This window comes from Podarcis erhardii (assembly GCF_964252035.2).
Source record: "Podarcis erhardii genome assembly, chromosome: W".
Lineage (NCBI taxonomy): Eukaryota > Metazoa > Chordata > Lepidosauria > Squamata > Lacertidae > Podarcis > Podarcis erhardii.
In genome coordinates, this window is record NC_138506.1 from 12037835 (window position 1) to 12052631 (window position 14797).

The 14797-nt window shown below is 43.3% G+C and overlaps 1 protein-coding gene and 1 long non-coding RNA gene across 2 annotated transcripts in view; one reads left to right on the top strand and one right to left on the bottom strand.

The window, feature by feature from the left end:
- Nucleotides 1–14797, top strand: part of LOC309333203 (cullin-4B-like) — a 230131-nt gene that overhangs the window by 155319 nt on the left and 60015 nt on the right. The gene's annotated exons all lie outside the window — the stretch shown is intronic.
- Nucleotides 12126–12796, bottom strand: LOC309333260. Its single transcript, XR_014152424.1, has 2 exons — nt 12232–12796; nt 12126–12189 (listed from the first exon to the last, which is right to left on the bottom strand). It is a non-coding gene; the product is annotated as an uncharacterized lncRNA (long non-coding RNA).

Genomic DNA, 14797 nt, shown 5'->3' on the forward strand with positions numbered 1-14797 from the left:
CGGTCCCACCTCCCTGCAGAGGGGAAGGGTCGCGGAGAAGTCCAGTTGCACCAGGAAGTGATCTGACCATGGCACTTCTTTTGTTTCACTTTTAGTTAGTGTCAGATCACCAACATCCGTAGAGGTAAACACCAGGTCCAAGGCATGTCCGCGGCTATGGGTTGGGCCAAACTTATTCAGGGACAGCCCCATGGAGGCCATGCTTTCCACGAAGTCCCGAGCGGCCCCTTGTAAGGTCGTGTCGGCATGGATATTAAAATCCCCTAGGACAACCAAACTAGGCGTCTCCAGGAGAACATCCGCCACGACCTGAAGCAGCTCGGGCAGGGAATCCTTGGTGCAGCGGGGAGGTCGGTACACCAAAAGGAATCCTGTACTGCCCCTATTGCCCAACTTCCAGAACATGCACTCAGAAAACTGGGTCTTCCCAATAGGACGCCTGGTGCAAACTAATGACTTCCTAAAAATCACTGCAACCCCCCCTCCCCGCCCACAAGGCCTGGGTTGCTGTGCGTAAGAGAAACCTGGTGGACAAGCAGCGGCAAGAACAGGCCCATCTGCTTCATTCAACCAAGTCTCTGTTACACATGCCAGGTCAAATCCTCCATCCATGATCAGGTCATGGATGGCAGTGGTCTTATGAATCATTGACCTGGCATTGCACAGCAGCACCTTCAGGTCATGTGGGTATCCCTTGCTGATTCTAGTATCCATCTGGTCAGGACCAGACCTGGAGGCAGGGATAGTCCTCAGACAACGACTAAACCTGCCTTCTCTGTAATGACATGGTCTGGTCTTAGCGTAACTCCTCCTCCTACCCGAGATCACTGAGATCGGTTGTCCCAACGCATCCCCCCCTGTGGAACATGCCGCAGCCATTTTGTTGGCTGGGACCCACTCCCCGGCAGCCCTGACCCCTCCCCTTAAAAACAAAATAAGGCATTAAAACAATGAAAACAAAACAAAAAAGAAACCCCAAAAAACAATACAAATAAAAAACTGTAAAAATTACAATCCATCAAAATCAAACAAATTCCCAACTAAACATCCATCCCACCCCCACCCCACCCCTGCATATACAATAATAATAATCACAATAATAATAATAATAAAGAAATAAAAAGGAAAAGGAAAATTTTACAACATTTTAAAAAGAACTCTGCACCCCTCCGGATCCCCCTGGGCCGCAGCAGCAGTGACAGCAATCGTCCCTGTGAGGCCTGTCAGGCCCCGCCCCGGGCCAGATGGTGAGTGGCAGGAGGAGCAGGGCCCTCAGACACCCAACAGGAGAGTCCTCCTGGGCAGCAGAGCACAGCAGTCCTTATGGGCCTGTCAGGCCCCGCCCCGGGCCAGATGGTGAGTGGCAGGAGGAGCAGGGCCCTCAGACACCCAGCAGGAGAGTCCTCCTGGGCAGCAGAGCACAGCAGTCCTTATGGGCCTGTCAGGCCCCGCCCCGGGCCAGATGGTGAGTGGCAGGAGGAGCAGGGCCCTCAGACACCCAGCAGGAGAGTCCTCCTGGGCAGCAGAGTCCAGCAGTCCTTATGGGCCTGTCAGGCCCCGCCCCGGGCCAGATGGTGAGTGGCAGGAAGGAGCAGGGCCCTCAGACACCCAACAGGAGAGTCCTCCTGGGCAGCAGAGTCCAGCAGTCCTTATGGGCCTTCAGGCCCCGCCCCGGGCCAGATGGTGAGTGGCAGGAAGGAGCAGGGCCCTCAGACACCCAACAGGAGAGTCCTCCTGGGCAGCAGAGCACAGCAGTCCTTATGGGCCTTCAGGCCCCGCCCCGGGCCAGATGGTGAGTGGCAGGAGGAGCAGGGCCCTCAGACACCCAGCAGGAGAGTCCTCCTGGGCAGCAGAGCACAGCAGTCCTTATGGGCCTGTCAGGCCCCGCCCCGGGCCAGATGGTGAGTGGCAGGAAGGAGCAGGGCCCTCAGACACCCAACAGGAGAGTCCTCCTGGGCAGCAGAGTCCAGCAGTCCTTATGGGCCTTCAGGCCCCGCCCCGGGCCAGATGGTGAGTGGCAGGAGGAGCAGGGCCCTCAGACACCCAGCAGGAGAGTCCTCCTGGGCAGCAGAGCACAGCAGTCCTTATGGGCCTGTCAGGCCCCGCCCCGGGCCAGATGGTGAGTGGCAGGAAGGAGCAGGGCCCTCAGACACCCAACAGGAGAGTCCTCCTGGGCAGCAGAGCACAGCAGTCCTTATGGGCCTGTCAGGCCCCGCCCCGGGCCAGATGGTGAGTGGCAGGAGGAGCAGGGCCCTCAGACACCCAGCAGGAGAGTCCTCCTGGGCAGCAGAGCACAGCAGTCCTTATGGGCCTGTCAGGCCCCGCCCCGGGCCAGATGGTGAGTGGCAGGAGGAGCAGGGCCCTCAGACACCCAGCAGGAGAGTCCTCCTGGGCAGCAGAGCACAGCAGTCCTTATGGGCCTGTCAGGCCCCGCCCCGGGCCAGATGGTGAGTGGCAGGAGGAGCAGGGCCCTCAGACACCCAGCAGGAGAGTCCTCCTGGGCAGCAGAGTCCAGCAGTCCTTATGGGCCTGTCAGGCCCCGCCCCGGGCCAGATGGTGAGTGGCAGGAAGGAGCAGGGCCCTCAGACACCCAACAGGAGAGTCCTCCTGGGCAGCAGAGTCCAGCAGTCCTTATGGGCCTTCAGGCCCCGCCCCGGGCCAGATGGTGAGTGGCAGGAAGGAGCAGGGCCCTCAGACACCCAACAGGAGAGTCCTCCTGGGCAGCAGAGCACAGCAGTCCTTATGGGCCTGTCAGGCCCCGCCCCGGGCCAGATGGTGAGTGGCAGGAGGAGCAGGGCCCTCAGACACCCAAAACTTCTTTAAATCCCACTAGCGTTGTTTGTTCATCACATATACTTTTCAGATATTATGTAAATTTTCCCCAGTCCTCAATGAACTTGTGATCCCGTTGGTATCTAATCTTCCCAGTTAGTTTGTCCAACTCTGCATAGTCCATAAGTTTCATTCTCCACTCTTCAAGGGTCGGTAGTTCCTCCTGTTTCCATTTCTGGGCCATTAATATGGTTTCTTTACAAATGTATATTTCAACATCTTTTTCAACTCATTATATATCATCTCCCAGAAACCCTTCACCTTTTTACATTCCCTCCACATATGATAAAATGATCCTTCTTTTTCTTTACATTTCCAACACTTATTACACATTTTAAACATTTTTGCTAACTTAACCGGTGTGATATACCATCTATATACCATTTTCATGATATTTTCCTTTAACACAGTACATGCTGTAAATTTTATATTTTCATTCCATACTTTTTCCCAATCATCCAATTGTATATTGTGTCCAAAATCTCTGGCCCAGTATATCATAACCGACTTTACTTCCTCATCCATCGTATACCATTCCAACAACATTTTATACATTTTTGACAGTATCTTAAAATCATTATTTATTATTTCCATTTGAAATTTCGTTTCCTTTTCTGCATATCCACTCTCTTTAAAATCCTTTTTAAACATTTCATTTACCTGAAAATAATGCAACCAATCAAATACATATTCTTTTACTTGTTCATATGGCTTCATTTTCCATTTTCCTCCTTCTTTGATTATCAGTTCTCCATATGTAACCCAACTCCCTCTCATATTGATTTTCTTTACACTCATAACCTCTAATGGAGACAGCCAGTGTGGAACTTTTGGTTCTAATAGGTTTTTATACCTATCCCATATTTCTATTAAAGATCTCCTGAAGATATGGTTCTCAAAGCCTTTATAACTTTTCTTCTTTTCTGACCATAAATACGCATGCCATCCAAATCTATTATCGAATCCTTCTAAATCCAACAATTTAGTATTTTTTAATTTTATCCATTCTTTTAACCAACAGAGACACGACGCCTCATAATATAATTTCAAGTCTGGCAGGGCGAAGCCTCCTCTTTCCTTCAAATCTGTTAGTAACTTAAATTGTATCCTTGGCTTTTTGCCCTGCCATATATATCTTGAAATTATTCTTTGCCACTCCTTAAAAATCGCTGTCCCTTTAATTATTGGGATCATTTGAAATAAGAATAACATCTTTGGAAGCACACTCATTTTAATCGTTGAAATTCTACCCCAGAAAGAAAGTTTCATCCTTCCTTTTTTAAAAAAAATAATAATATTTATTATAGTTTAAAGATTACAAAAAGAAAGAAAAAGAATTAAACAAATCAATATAATAAAATACAAAAACAAAAACACTACATGAAAAATTGAATTAACAAAACAAAACAAAAACAATTAAAAACATTTCCAATATTTTCAATCTTAACTTTCATTCACTTGTTTCATTGACTTCCTCACGCCTCCCTTTTTGTATTCCACTTCAATTAACTGTTTCAGCAATTCCTTTCCATCTTCATCTATTTTCTGTCCTGTAATTAATCTTAACATATTCTAACCTTGTTTTTTTCCCTTTAATACATTAACAATCTATCTGTACCTAGTTCCTTAAAACATTTCTGCCAAAGGCATATAACTTCATTCCACCATTTTTCTATAGCTCATTAATTTTACAATATTTCTGTAAATAATCTTTTCCAATCTTCTTCCACCGACTCTTCTCCCTGGTCTCGGATTCTGCCACTCATTTTCGCCAATTCCATATAGTCCATCAACTTCATCTGCCATTCTTCCCGGGTGGGTAAATCTTGTGTCTTCCAATACTTTGCGATGAGTATTCTTGCTGCTGTTGTGGCATACATAAAGAAAGTTCTGTCCTTCTTTGGCACCAATTGGCCGACCATGCCCAGGAGAAAGGCCTCTGGTTTCTTCAGAAAGGTATATTTAAATACCTTTTTCATTTCATTGTAAATCATCTCCCAGAATGTCTTAATCCTTGGGCATGTCCACCTGTCAGGGAACTGCCATCGGAGCTCCAAGTGGTGGAGGGGCTCCAGGATGCTAGGAGACCCTCGGATGCTGAGGAGGGAACCAGCAGGGGGAGAGGGAGAGTTTCAGCGGAAACAGAGTCGGAGGAACGGCTCCGAGACGCTTCCAGTGAGAACAGCGGGGAGAGCTCAGGACCTCCCCTTGGGACGCCTACTTTGCGCAGGAAGCTGTCACGTAGAGAATCAAGGCGTAGAGTTTCTGTCAAAGAACTCTTATGTTGGAAGAAATTCCAGAAACGCCCACTGACGGATTCTGCCAGCGATTAAGGCAGCCATGCACCGATGGCTGCGCGGAGAGGGACAGTTTTGAAACTGATTACAAGACTCTGAGAGTGTAAGCGCTCACACACAAGTAGCCCCTTATCTCATCACACCACCAAAGTTGAAAAAACGTACCTTCAGTCTCATTACATTTCCAACATTTATTTTCAGGCAAATGGTAAATTTTTGCAAGCTTGACTGGTGTCATGTACCACCTGTAAATCATTTTCATTAAATTCTCTCTTAGGGCATTACATGCCGTAAATTTCATACCTGTGGTCCATAACTGTTCCCAGTCAGCCATCATAATGTTATGTCCAACATCTTGTGCCCATTTAATCATAGCAGATTTCACCGTTTCATCCTGAGTGTTCCATTTCAACAGCAAATTATACATTCTTGACAAATTCTTAGTTTTGGGATCTAACAATTCTGTTTCCAATTTTGATTTTTCCACCTGGAAGCCAACTTTTTTATCCAAATTATATGCCTCCATTATTTGGTAATAATGAAGCCAATCTCGAACTTTGTTTTTTAATTTTTCAAAACTCTGCAATTTTACCCTGTCTCCATCTTGTTCTAAAATTTCCCAATATTTCGGCCATTTGGCCTCCATATTGAGTTTTTTCTGTGCCTTTGCTTCCATTGGTGACAACCATCTTGGGGTTTTCTTTTCTAACAAATCCTTATATCTTATCCAAACATTAAACAATGCTTTCCTAACAATATGGTTTTTGAATGCTTTATGTGCTTTTACCTTATCGTACCACAAATATGCATGCCAACCAAATACATTGTTAAAACCTTCTAAATGCAGCACATCCGTGTTTTCAAGAAGCAGCCATTCTTTCAACCAGCAAAAAGCAGCTGATTTCTTGACCAGTGTTAATCCTGTCTCTTCCTGGAACTTCTCTCTCTTGTTCAGAGTTAAATTTTTCTCTAAAACCTTAGTTTTCATTTTGTTTAACTTAAAACCTGCTACCTGTCCAAATTCTTGAATCAGTTCCAGTACCCTTTTAGTACTAGATTCTGGCTCCTGTAAAGTCAATACTAGGTCATCAGCAAATGCCCTCAATTTATACTGTTTAGCTCCCACTTGTATACCTTTAAGCAATTGGTCCTTTCTAATCATATTTAGCAAAACCTCCAGGAGCAATATAAAAAGCAGTGGAGAGATTGGGCAACCTTGTCGTGTTCCTTTCTCAATCTTAAACCCTTCTGTAACTACATTGTTCACAATTAATTTTGCTTTTTGTTCTGAATAAATTGCACCTATACCATTTTCAAAACCTTGACCTACCCCCATCCCCTGTAAATTCTTCTTCATAAAGCTCCAAGAAATATTATCGAAAGCTTTCTCCGCGTCCACAAATATCAAAACTGCCTTAGTATTAATATTCACTTGTAGTTTTTCTAAAATGTTAATTATATTCCTCATATTGTCAGACAGATGTCTGCCCGGGAGAAAGCCCGCTTGGTCTTTATGAATTTCTTCTACTAGCACCTTTTAAAATCTTTTAGCCAAAATATCTGCAAAAAATTTGTAATCCACGTTAAGCACTGATATGGGGCGGTAATTCTTAAGCTGTGTCTTTTCAGTCTCTGTTTTCGGTATAAGTGTAATATAGGCTTCCTTCCACGACTCTGGTGCCCTTTTCCCTTCCAATATTTCATTACAGACTTGCTTCAATGGTTGTATTAACCATTCTTTCAAAGATCTATAATATCTTGAAGTCAAACCATCCGGTCCTGGAGATTTACCCAATTGCATATTCTGTATGGCCCCTTCCACTTCCTGATCCGTTATTTTATAAGTCAACATTAACTTATTTTCCTGAGAGATTTTCTGTAGACCATTTGTTTTCAAAAATCAATCAATGTCCATTTCTTTCTGCTTCTTCTGTGTATAAAGTTGTTTAAAATACCTCTGGAAGCACTTCCTGATCTCCACTGGATTCTGTATATTTTTTCCTTCCACTTTCAAATTCGTAATAGTATTAAGTTTTTGTCTTTTTTTCATTTGCCAGGCCAACAATTTCCCACACTTATTTGCCGATTCAAATGTCTTTTGTCTCATCTGTTTAATCTTCCATTCTATCTCTTGATTCATCAATTTCATATATTGTACTTGATATAACTTTATCTCTCTCAGGATCTCCTGTGATTTTGGTTTGGTTCTCTGTTTCTTCTCTCCTTCCTTTATTTTCTCCAAGATTTTATCCTTTTTCTCATTTTGTGTTCTCTTCTTAATTGCATTCTGTTGTATCAAAAATCCTCTCATAACCGCTTTGCTTGCGTCCCAGATTACTCTTTTTTTCCACTGTAGTATTCATATTTATCTCAAAATAATCTCTCAAAGTTTTTGGTGCCTTTTTGGTTACTTCTTCATTCCTAAACAAAGTATCATTCATCCTCCATCTAAAGGAACCAATTGGCGTCAATTTCATCTCCATCTTCACAGGATTATGGTCAGAACAAGTTTTGGGGCATATCTCAACCTTGCTAGTCTTCGGAACCAGACCTCTAGTTATCCAAATTTGGTCAATTCTTGTCCATGTCATTTTAGCTTCAGAGAAAAAAGTTCCCTCTCTTCCCAAAGGATTCTTCATTCTCCAAATGTCAACTAAATCCATATTTTCAGTCATGTCAAAAAAAGTTTTTGGTAGTCTACCATCTTTGGTGACTACCGTCTCTGTGCCTTATCCATATTTGTAGACACCACTCCATTCATGTCTCCCAACAAGATCATATTGTAATCCATATAGTCCAATAGAGTCTCATGTAACTTCTTAAAAAATTCCGATTTTCCTTCATTTGGTGCATAGATACCTACTATCAAAAATTTCTCTCCTTGTGATTGAATTTCAATTGCAACAAATCTTCCTTGTTCATCTTTAAACATAAATTTCGGTGATAGGCTCTCTTTTGCATAAAGTACTACTCCTCTTTTTTTAACTTTATCCGATGAAATAAATTCATGGCCCAATCTTTTATTGCTCAATATCTTCCTGTGTAGCCTTATCACATGTGTTTCTTGTAAACAGATCAAGTCCAAATGTTCTTTTTTCAATAAATGGAAGACTCTCCGCCTTTTTTCCGGGGAGTTCAGTCCATTAACATTCCAACTCAGTACTTGCAACGCCATGGTGTAATTACTCTGCTTTTCCTCCAACTGCACCCAATGCTTGCTCTTCTTCTGTTGGTGTTGTTGGTGTCACATTAACTGGGGGATCCAATCCAAAGGAATATGTTGATATATCCAATATTCCCTTATTTGATGATCTTCTGTCCAATGCTCTTTGCTCTAGTCCTCTGTCTGATGGTCTTCTATCCAGTACTTCTGGCTCTTTCCCAAGTCCCTTCTAGAGATCTTCTTCGTATTTATCCAAAAACTTTACTTTGTCTTCTACTGATCTTATTTTTATTTTCCTTCCTTTGAAACTGAAAGATAGACCTTGGGGGAATTCCCACCTGAAGATGATTTTATTCCTTCTCAACAGGTCGACCAAATCTCTGTAATTAAACCTAAGATCCAAAAGATATTTTGGAACGTCTTTAAAAATTTCCACTCTTGACTGTTGTATTTCCAAAGTCTTCAGATAGTGCCAGCCCAAAATTCTATCCCTCTCTTCTTTAGTTCGGAGGGTGATCAAACAGTCTCTTATTCTACTCTTTTCTCTTTTTTCCCCTCTTCCGAGTCTGAAGGCACTCACAATTCTGAATTCCTCTTGCTCCAAGTCCAATTCCCAAAAATCAGCAAATTCCTGCGTGAGAAATTCTATCAAACTGTCCTTCTCCAGTTCAGGTACAGCTCTAATCCTCAGATTTGTCTGTTTTTCTTTAAGCTCAATCATAGAAAGTGTCAGCTTATGGTCATCAAGTTGCCTCTGTAGATTTGGGACTCTCTCTGCCTCCAGTTGTGTTACTTTATCTTCTACAACAGCAACTTTTTCCCTAGCTTCCTCTGCGGTCTGTCGAATCAAAGTAGATTCCTGTATCAATTTCTGGATAGTTTCTGTATTAGTATTCACCTTTTGTCCCAAGTTATTTATACTTTCTGTATTTAAGTCAATTTTAATAGTTGCAGCATCCACTTTCGCATTTGTCACATCCACTTTCGCATTTGTCGCATCTGCTTTCTTATTAAGCTGTTCCAAAGCCTCATTAATCTTGCCCAATGCAGCTGCTAATGCCTCTTCTGTTGACATTCCTCTTGGTTTAGAATGTACTGATGCAGCCGCTGAGGGAGCAGGGGGACCTGATGTTTAGGCTCTCCTAGGTTGCTGCCAAGACTTCCCAGACCTTGTTGTTTTTTCTGGGATTGACTGGTCTATCTTTCCCTTTCCATCTGCCATAACACTTAAAAAATTCAAGGTCAGTCCCACAGTCACACAGTTTTTATCATTACAGCTGGGAATTACCTAATCCAGCTCCTGTGACAGTTTCAAAAACTTCCTCTAGAGGGAAACAGTTGCAATTTGTAACAGTCCGTAATGTCCCCTTTTAAAATGCAGTTCAAGCAATAAAGTTAATTACAGTTTTCAGTTACTTTTTTTTTTTTTAAGTCAGACGGAGACAGTCAAAACAAAGTATCTCTCTTATTTGGCAAGCTGTCAAAAAACGTTCTATTTGCAGTGCGTAAACATTTCAAAGCACGTCAATCTTAATGGCAGCCCCAGACCAGGTTCGGAGCGGTAGTATTCTAACTTCCTTCACTCTCTCCTGCAGGCATATACGATCCAACACTTCCCCCCTCTTCTCCTGCTTCCAAGGGGGGGTTAGATGTTTTTTACTGATGGAAATTTAGTCTTTTAAGATAGGCTTTCCAAGACTTTAGCTTACAGCCTCTTTGCTTCAGTCTATTTACAAAAGGGGAAGGCGGACTTCCTGTTTTGAACCTCCTCCGTTCGATGCCAAATTAAGACGTTTTAAAAAATCCAATTCTCCACTCTACTCATGGGTAATTGCTTTAAAATCAAATTGTCCACAGGAAAAAGTCAGCGCTCTCCGGCAACAGCTGTGCGGCTTCGCTCCGTGAAGGAAGCAGTCGGTTCGAAGCACCGCGCCACTCACCCTACATCGCTCCGGATCCCCGAAACTGGGTTTCCCCGCGAGTAGGGGGGGGCGCAAAAGGTGCCAGCCGAATCCCACGTTCACAGGCTTCACCCGCCTGTGATTTATAGTGGGTCTCCGCCTTCGCGGCCAGACCCGAATTTTCATGAAGCAAATTCCTCTCAGTCAGAGGAATTCCGCCATTGCCGATGGCGCTAACCCGGAAGTTTCATCCTTCCCCACACCTCCAGATCTTTTTTAATCTTATTCCACACCGGTATATAACTATTTTAAAATAAATTGATATTTTTAGGAGTTAACCATATTCCCAGATATTTTACTTTCTTCGCCACCTCAATCCCTGTTTGTTGTTGCATTTCATCTATCATTCTGTACTCCATATTTTTTGCAATCACTTTAGTTTTTTTCTTATTTAATCTGAATCCTGCCACATTACCAAATTGTTCAATCTCCTCCAACACCTCATTTACACTTTTTAGAGGATCTTCTATCGTAATTACCAGATCATCTGCAAAGGCTTTAACTTTATATTCATTCTGACCTACTGTGTCAGGGAACTGCCATCGGAGCCAGAGGGAGAGGGAGGGCTCCAGAGGGATTCTGGAGGGCGTCCCGGGAGGTAGAGAAGCAGCCCATCTTCTGGGGAAGGAAATCAGCGTAGCACCAGTGGAGAAGGGGGGCAGATGGGGGAATCGGCGAGGTGGCTCCATGACTCCTCGCCGGAGATCAGCGGGGAGAGCACGGGTCCTCCGCTGCCCACACCCTCCCTGCGCAGAAGGCTTCCACGCAGGGAGAGCAGGCAGAGACTAGGCGTCAAAGAGCTTCTTTGCTGGAAGAAGTTCAATAAACGCCCACTGACGGATTCTGCCAGCGATTGAGACAGCCACGGGTGAGTGGCTGTCCGGACAGAAAGGGTTCACTCAGGCAACCCAGCCAGGTGTGGCGCCGATTTACGCACAAGCAACCCCTAGAACCATTACATACTTTTACCCCTTTTATTAGTTCGTTTTGTCTAATTGACCTTAAAAAGACTTCCAGGACCGTTATAAATAACAATGGTGAAAGAGGACATCCCTGTCTTGTACCTTTTGAAATCTTCACTTCTTCCGTAATTACATTGTTCACAATCAATTTTGCTTTCTGCTCCTTATAAATTGCCCTTATTCCATTATAAAAATCACTCCCCACCTCCATATACTCTAAGTTGTTCAACATAAATTCCCATGATATATTATCAAAGGCCTTTTCAGCATCTACAAATATCAAGATAGCTTGTTTCTCATTCCTGGCAGTCAGATATTCCAAAATATTAATTATATTTCTAACATTATCCTTCATCTGTCTGCCTGGGAGAAACCCTGCTTGATCTTCATTGATAAATTCTTGCAAAACCTTTTTCAATCTTTTTGCTAATATGCCTGAGAAAATTTTGTAACCTGTATTCAACAATGAAATCGGCCTGTAGTTCTTAACTTGTGTTAAATCGGAGTCTTGTTTCGGGATGAGTGTAATAAATGCTTCTTTCCAAGTCTCAGGTATGTCTTTTTCCTTCAAAATATTATTCATCACTTCTTTCAACGGTACCGTCAGGGTGTGCCTCAGTTCTTTATAATAACTTGACGTAAATCCATCTGGTCCTGGGGCCTTTCCTTTTTTTAATTCTTTTATAACCTCTAATATTTCCTCGTTCTCAGTTGGGGCATTCAGTCTGTCTTTCTTTTCTGTTGGGATCTTTTGCACCTTTTTTTCCTTTTAGATATCTTTCTATTTTCCTCATGTTGTTCTTCTCTTTATTTCTGTACAAGTGTCTATAAAAGTCCAAGAAACCTTTTATAAGAATAAGAATAAGAATAAGAATAAGAATAAGAATAAGAATAAGAATAAGAATAAGAATAAGAATAAGAATATCTTTATTGTCATTGCCCCCTCTCGGGGACAACGAAATTACTTAGCTGCTCTATCCACCCAGGTAGGGCACTCCACACAAAATCAGAACAACTATAAAGAACACTAATTAAAACAATACAGTATAATACAGCAAGGAAGATTAGATGACTTTCAAAGTCCAGGCTTCCCATTCAGGGCCGAGATCGCTCTGGAGAAGAAGCTGTTCTTGAGACGGCTCGTTCTTGTCTTCATCGTCCTGTATCTCCATCCCGACGGCAGGAGCTTGAAGAGACAGTGACCAGGATGCGATGGATCTTTTACTATGTCCAGTGCCTTCCTATGGCACCTTGTGGCATAAATCTGCTCTAAGGTGGAGAGTGGGCAGCCAACAATGCTCTCTGCTGCCTTAACAACTCTGCCCAACCCCATCCTGTCCTGGGTAGTACAGCTTCCGTACCACACACATAAGCCATAAGTGAGCATGCTCTCAATGGCACAGTGATAGAAGGCAAGCAGCAGTTTCTGTGGAAGATGGTTTTTCCTTAGAATTCTCAAAAAGTGCAGTCTCTGCTGCGCCTTCTTCACAAGCCCCCTTGTGTTGACACTCCAGGACAGATCCCCTTGTAATTCAATACCCAAAAATCTGAACGTTGTTACCCTCTCCACACAGACCCCATCGATCAAAAGTGGCTGGACATTGAACCCAATACAAAAAATTTGTCAAGAATGTATAACTTGCTGTTGAAATGGAATACACAGGATGAAATGGTGAAATCAGCTATGATTAAATGGGCACAAGACATCGGTCATGACATTATGTTCGCTGACTGGGAACAGTTATGGACCACCGGTGTTAAATTTACGGCATGTAATGCCTTAAAAGAAAACATAATGAAAATGATCTATAGGTGGTACATGACCCCAGTCAAGCTTGCAAAAATTTATCATTTGCCCAATAACAAATGTTGGAAAGGCAATGAGACTGAAGGTACCTTTTATCACCTTTGGTGGACCTGCCCGAGGGTTAAAGCCTTTTGGGAAATGATCTATAATGAAATTAAGAAAGTCCTTAAGTGGACCTTTCCTAAGAAACCTGAGGCTTTTCTCCTGGGCATGGTTGGCCAATTGGTGCCAAAGAAGGATAGGACCTTTTTTATGTACGCTACCACAGCAGCAAGAATTCTTCTGGCAAAGTATTGGAAGATGCAAGAACTACCTACTCTGGAAGAATGGCAGACAAAGGTCATGGACTTTATGGGACTGGCAGAGATGACCGGCAGAATCCGCGACCAGGGGAAAGAGACAGTGGAAGAGGATTGGAAGAAATTCAAAATATATCTTAAAAATTGTTGTAAAATTGAGGAATGTTAAGATGTCAAGGGGTAAGAAGTAGAGAATTACAGCTGTAACTAACAAGCTTATGGAAACGTAATGAAAGGGAACTAATAGACAAACTGACTAAAGGGTTGCTAAAGAATTCCAAAATAAGGATGCAGCGAAAGGGAGGTATGGGGAAGTCGGAGGAAAGAAGGTGTATGAAAATAAGATTATGAAATTATACATGTTTAAATGTTTTGTATGTTTTTGTCTTGTGTTTTGTTTGTTTTTATTATGTGTTTGAAAAATGAATAAAAATTATTTTAAAAAAACAAAAAAACAAAAGTGGCTGGACATTGCTCTTCTGTCTCCTGAAGTCCACCACAAGCTCCTTTGTCTTCCTTGTATTTATGAGCAAGTTGTTAGCTCTGCACCACTCTGTCAGCCACTCCACCTCATCTCTATAGTCCGTTTCACCCTCCCTTTCAGAGATGAGCCCAATCACGGTTGTGTCATCTGCAAATTTGACAACCCTATTACTAGGGTGAGCAGCGACACAATCGTACGTGTAGAGAATATAAAGGAGCGGACTGAGTACGCATCCCTGTGGTGTTCCTGTGTTAGTCTTAAGCGTATTAGAGGTATAAGGGCCCAACCGAACCCTCTGGGGGCGGTCTGACAAAAAGTCCAATATCCACCCACAAAGTGATAACGGAAGCCCCAGATCTTCCAGTTTAGACATCAGACGTTGTGGTAGAATGGTATTAAATGCCGAGCTGAAATCTAAAAAAAGCAGTCTGGCATAACCCCCCCCCCCCCCCGCTGCTCCAAATGTGCAAGAACGGCATGGAGGGCAATCGCCCCAGCGTCCTCTGTCGATCTTTTCGTTTTATAAGCAAATCGGAATGTGTCCAGTCCCTCTGGTAGGCAGGCAATGACATAATTTCGTACCAGCTTTTCAAAGCACTTCATGATTATAGGTGTGAGTGCTACTGGACGAAAGTCATTCAGATCTTCCGGGTTAGATTTTTTTGCTATTGGAACGATAGTAGAGGACTTTAGGCAGGATGGAACAATAGCCTGGGCTAGGGATCGATTTAAAATCCCAGTGAAAACTCCTGCTAGTTGATCTGCACAGTCTCTCAATACCCTTCCAGCTACCCCATCCGGCCCTGTGGCCTTCCTTGGGTTGATTCCCTTCAACACCTTCCTCATCTCTTCTTTTCCCACAGAGACTACTACATTCCTTTGTACTGATGGTGGTGATGGTGGCAAAGCCTTCACAGGGAGTGGTGGTGGTGGTAAAGCCTCAACAGGTGTTGCTGCAGATGTTACTTCAAAACGGGCAAAAAAAGCATTCA